This window comes from Delphinus delphis, chromosome 12 (assembly GCF_949987515.2).
Source record: "Delphinus delphis chromosome 12, mDelDel1.2, whole genome shotgun sequence".
In the NCBI taxonomy this organism is placed as follows: domain Eukaryota; kingdom Metazoa; phylum Chordata; class Mammalia; order Artiodactyla; family Delphinidae; genus Delphinus; species Delphinus delphis.
In genome coordinates, this window is record NC_082694.2 from 52,461,255 (window position 1) to 52,467,368 (window position 6,114).

Sequence of the window (6,114 nt, forward strand, 5' to 3'; positions counted from 1 at the left end):
GTGACTTTATTTAGAGATAGCGTCTTTACAGAGGTGATTAAGTTAAAATAAGGTCATTAGGGTGGGTCCTAATCCAATATGACTGATGTCCTTAGAAGAGGAAATTTGGACACAGACATGCACAGAAGGAGATGATATGAAGATGGGAGAAGATGGCCATCTAAAGACCAAGGAGACAGGGCTTGTATTAGTGTTCTCCAGAAAACCAATAGGAGCCCAGCCTTATAAATTCAAATAGGACTTATAAAGAACTGGCTCATGTGATTATGGAGGCCGAGAAGTGGCACGATCTGCTGTCTGCAAGTGGGAGACTCATGAAAGCTGGTGGCACGAATTCCAGTCTGAGTCTGAAGGCCTAATAACCAGGACTGCTGCTGGTATAAGTCCCAGTCCAAAGCCAGGAGAAGGCCAAGATCTCAGCTCAGACAGACAGAGAAAATCAATTCAGCCTTCCTCCGGCTTTTTGCTCCATTCAGGCCCTCAAAGGATGAGATGATGCCCATTCACACTGGATAGGGCAATCTGCTTTATTCAGTCCACCAATTCAAATGCTAATCTCTTCCAGAAGCATCCTCACAGACATACTCAGAAATAATGTCTAACCAGATATTTGGGCATCCCAGGGCCTAGTCAAGTTGACACAGAAAATTAATCATCATAGGCCTGGAACAGATCCTTCCCTTACAGCCTTCAGATGGAACCAACCCTGCCGACCCCTTGATCTTGGACATCTAGCCTCCAGAACTGTGAGAAAATAAACTTCTGTTGTTTAAGCCACCCAGTCTATGGTACTTTGCTATGACAGCCCTAGCAAACTAATACAACCTCAGTTATTCATTGAATGGATTGAATGGGACCAGTAAAGAGAATGGGGGCTGGGGAATATACTTTGTTGTCTTCAGTTTTGTGGAAATGACAAAAAACATTTTTGGTAGTTGGAAGGCAAGGTTGCATATGGAAAGAGAAAAGGCTGCATTTGAATTCTAGCTTTGCTCCTCTCTCTAGCTGTGTGTCCAAGGGAAAGTTATTTTACCTTTCTGCTGCTCAGTGTACTCATTTGTAAATGCGGATAAAGATCTGGCCACTCCCCTGCACTGCAGCACTGGTGTGAAACTAAGATAGTCTCTTCGCATAGTATCTGCCTCTACGGGGGCTAAGTAAATGAAACCATCATCATCATTATTACAAGGGGCTCCATCACTGGAGAGAAGAAAGTGCTCAAGATCTACCTTCTTGCAAATCTTTTTTTTTTTTCTTTCTGGCCACGCCGCATGGCTTGCAGCATCTCAGTTCTTTTTTTTTTTTTGGCGGTACGCGGGCCTCTCACTGTCGTGGCCTCTCCCGTTGTGGAGCACAGGCTCCGGCCGCGCAGGCTCAGCGGCCACGGCTCACGGGCCCAGCCGTTTCGCAGCATGTGGAATCTTCCCGGACTGGGGCACGAACCCGCACCCCCTGCAACGGCAGGCAGACTCTCAACCACTGCGCCACCAGGGAAGCCCTGGATCTCAGTTCTTTGACTAGGGATTGAACCCAGGCCATGGCAGTGAAAGCCCAGAATCCTAACCACTAGACCACTAGGGAACTCCCTCTTGCAAATCTTTAACTGAACCATGGCCTTCCTCTCCCAGAATTATGATGGTGACCATGGGAACTATCTCACAGTTTCTGTGTAAGATGTTGATCCTGTCTCAAGCACTGGGAGTAGGATTGCCAGATAAATATATGTAAGGGTGCCCAGTTAAATTTAAATTTTAGACAAATAAGTTTTAGTATAAATAGGTCCTAGAAATTGCATGGGACACACTTATACTAAAAAATTCTTCATGTTTATCTGAAATTCAAATTTGACTGGGGATTCTGTATTTTTATTCGCTAAGTCTGGCGATCTTAATTAGGAGAGACCTGCCCAAGGAAACAATTATATATAACCAAATAATGAGCTGCTATTAAAAATCACCAAGTACTATAACGTATAATAAGTTGTAGGGGTAGTTGTATCAGCTGTATATCAAACAACCATAAAATCTCAGTGGCATGTAACAGTAAGCATTTATTTAGCTCAGACATCTAATAGTTGACTGATCTAGGCTGGGCTCATCTAGGGGGCTTGGCCAAGGCAGCTTCATTTCATGTGTCCCTCTTCCTTTTCTTGGGGACAGTGGGCTAGCCTTGGCATGCTCTTTTCATGGCAATAGAAGAAGCACAGAGGTCTTGGAATTGGCATACCACCACTTCCATCTTATGCTATTGGCTTTGGCTTTGGCCAAAATCAAAGCCAAAGGATGTGGAAATGTTCTCCATCCTTTTCGTGGGAAGAACTGTGAAGACATAGGGTAAAAAGTACGGATATGGGGCAGTATGAAGAGTTGGGGCCCGTAAAGCAATCTAGTATTGTAGTAACACCAACATTAGCTTACAGTTATTGGGCACTAACCACGTACCAGGTATTGGTAATTTTTCAAGGATTATTTTACGTAATTTTTCAGAGCAACCATATGAGTTTGGTACTGTGATTGTCTCTGTCTTCCTAGAAGTGGTAACTGAGTTTCAGAAAGGCTAAGTCGCCTGCCCATAGTGACACAGTTAGGATCGGGTGAAGCCAGGACTTAAGCGCCAATGTCCCTGTATTAACTCCCTTCCTACTGGAAATACTGAAAGTGTTTTCTGTTTTCCTGACTGAACCCTGGCTGATACTGTGGGTATTCGAGAGGAAGAGGTGACCTAAATGCCCAGAGGATTTGCTGGGGAAATCTGAGTAAGGAGGGAGCAAGGAGCTGCTCGAGGACAGCCCCTCCAGGGAGTACGCAGGGATGTGTGTGAAGGCATGTGTGTGGTCAGGCCACTCGAGATGGCTGTTCTCTTGCTCTCTGTACGTCCCCTGCTCAACCTGTCCCTGCTTCATCTGCACGCTACTCACTTGACTATCCGAACCTCTTAATCATAGAACTTAACCGGTAACTGCCTACGTGTTTGCCCCCTGCCCCAGCTAGTGACTGTTCTAATCCTTAGTCCAGGACGGCTCCAACTGCCAGTTTATTAAAGGGAAATGTCTGCCCTTGTGATGGTTGTTAACCAAAGGGGCTGTGCGGGATGTGCCCCAGCGGCTGGTTTTCCCGGGAACTGATGAGCCAACCTGACATCAGTTCCCCCTATAAATGGTAGCCTCCCTGGCTTCAGGAGTGTAAGATCCCCTGTCCAATAAACCATTGATAGCTCTGTCGCTGTTCCCAGCCTCTTCCTTATGGCCTCCTTTGGCCGTAAGAAGGCTTGCAGGCCTGTGGCGTGCAGCCCAACAGCACGTGTATGAGCACTGTATCCGTCAGGGCCGAGTCAGGAGACAGAAACCACACAGTAATTCCAACAGGGGAGGCAGACTATAAAGAAGTATTAACTAGTGACAGGGGATTGGCTGCTTAGGGGTAAAGAGAACTCTAAATAATACAGGAGTGAATTTGGGAGAGGTGCTTCTTAGAGCCTGAAATTCAGATCTCACTGGAGAGAGTGTGGCTGGGGCCACTGAACCATGTATAAGTTCACTGAGGTCAAGGTCAAGTGGGAAACTGTCCACTGGGTTGCCAACAAACCTCACCCAGAAGCTGCCTAGAAGTTGGTGTTAAACTTTCCGGGAGGTCATTGGAGACCCTTAGCTGGGAAACTGGTTGGGACAAGCTGCCCCCAAGGTGCCCCTGAAACCCTCTGAAGATGAGTACCACTCAGTGTGCCAGCCCAGCATTGTGAGAGTAAGAAAAAAGGGAAGTGTACCAGAACCGGGAAGAGAAGCCCCTTCTGATGTCTCCCCCGCACCCTCTATTGACAGAGCTTAACATCATGGGCTGGCGAGAGAAGTGCTTACAGGGCTTTGCTTCAGTGTCAGGAGCTGGGCAGTTAAGGACTTACAGCTGAGAGGCAGTAAACTGATAACTGGGACAGCATGCATGTACTAGGAATTCAGTTCCCTTTCAACACACCTGCCTCGATGCCCTGGGGGAAGGCCCTGCCTTTTGAGAAATTCACCCCAAATGATATATCACAAGCCCCTTCCAGGTTCATGACCCTGAACTAGGTACTGTGGGGAAGACCAAGGATCATCATAGGCACTCTTTGTGGAGTATACAGTCTAGCTGGAGAGAGAGAATGCTTCTTGATGTTCTCTAGGTACACCCTAGCTCACCTGCCTTCCTGACTTTTTGCTGGTGGTTTTCTCAGCCTACAAAATGCTTTCTCCTTTATCTCCACCTATGAAAGTCCCTCCAGCCTTCAAGGCCCATTGCAGTGAAACTGTATGCTTTGCGTTTCTCTGGCCGCCTTGTGTTAAATGACCTGGTGCTTGCCTCATCCTCCCCTTAGAGCAGTGGCTGGTTGAGGGCAGGGCAGGCTGCCTCGCTCTCAGCAGGGACCATAAAGGGTCAGTGTAGCCGACGGCCCTGGTCAGGCTGTGACTCCCTTCTGGCTAGTGAGTGTGACATAGGCAGGCAGACCAGAGAGTCAAGGAGCTACACCTTCTCCTCTGTGTCCTTACACCCTCCAAGTAGGACCAGAGGCCTCACTTCCTGACCACTTTTGTTGTTTGATCCCTCTACTCCAATGTGAGTGAATTAGCAGCAGATGAAGTCCCACAAAGTTGGGTATAAATTAAAGGCTTGTAGGTTTAACTCTATTTTAAATGCTTGGAAAGCAGGGTGTTGAGTGTGAGAACCTTGCTATTTAAAGGAATTTTGTGCATCATTTCTCAAAGCTGCTTTCCCCCAATCTATAATTTCTGTAAGTCCAAGGGCCGTTTATATACTGGGCTTATTAAAGCAAAGCCCCCCTGTGGTGAAGCCTGAATACAGGTGCCCTTATGCTCTACCCAGGTGGAGCTCCTGATGGGAGGAATACTCCAATGGAGAGCTGGCGTAAGGCTAAAATTCTGGACGTCCATCATTCAGAACCGGAAGGGGGCATGGAGACCCTCTAGCCTGGGCCTCAGGGGCTCTCAGCAATAACTTCTGAATAACTCATCCAGGATTAGAGGAGGGGCCCAGCAGAGTGCAGCAGAAAATGTTCTGGCCCGAGGGTCGGGGTCCTGGGGTCCTGGGTTAAGCTCTGCCGTTGGCGAAGCCAAGACCCAGGCACGTCATTGGAACCCTCCAGGGATGAGCTTCTGCACGTAAAACCTGGGGCCGTGAAATTTGCCCTGCTTCATGCTGGCCTGTTATCCTTGCTCCCACCTTACAGCAGGTGGGCGTGGAGCCAGGTGGTACTTCTGCCCTGAGCTGGCCTTCTAGAATGTGCTGAATGAAGTATGGAAGGTCTCCCCTATGACAATGCTGAAGTCGCCCTCAAAAAAATCCTCCTTGAATGTTTCATCTGAAACTCTTTTCTCATTTCATGTAAGTTAACATAAAATAAACGTATTCCCGTAAAGAACTTTACTCTGCCTCCTTCCCTCTGCAGCTACAACAGGAGGGTGACCTTAACTCAGTGAAGCAATGTTGGCCGACACTGCCCCCTTGTGGTCTGGTTTGTCCTTATGGGGCAGCTCTCAGGCTAGGAGTTTTTCCAGAAGTTCTTGCTCCCGGTCGTTTGCAGAATTCTCAGGTCACCCCAGACACACTAAATCCATAAGGCCCCTGGGAGGGATTCCAGGCTCTAAAAATGCCTGATGGCAACGCAAATCTGCAGAACTGGCTTTGTGGAGGCTGTGTTCCAGGGAGGAGACTGAGGTGGGGAGGAATACGTCATAAACAGAAATACGCACCAGCTGAGCTTAGACAGAACCACGGGAATGAGACCAGCAATGCAAGGAGCCATAAGGGGGACCTGTGGCCGTCAGGACCTCTAGTGGGAAGCAGTTGGTCCCAGCAGGCAGGAGGCGTAGGAGAGCTGTGATAGAAGCATCTGGCTTTGTCCTGGGCCCTGGGGTACAACTTCCAGTCCTTGCAGGGGTGAAGGGCCAAGGGATGCAGGCCCCAAGGTGGAATGACAGGCAGAAAACTAAGACACTAGGACGGGTGAATCTGGCAGGGAATCAACTTTTGGGCTTAGGAAATAAGGTGATGGGGCAGGACCAAGCACTCAGGTCTTGGACCTGGGGTAGCAGGTGGCTCGGTTTCCAGAACTGGGGGCTAGGTG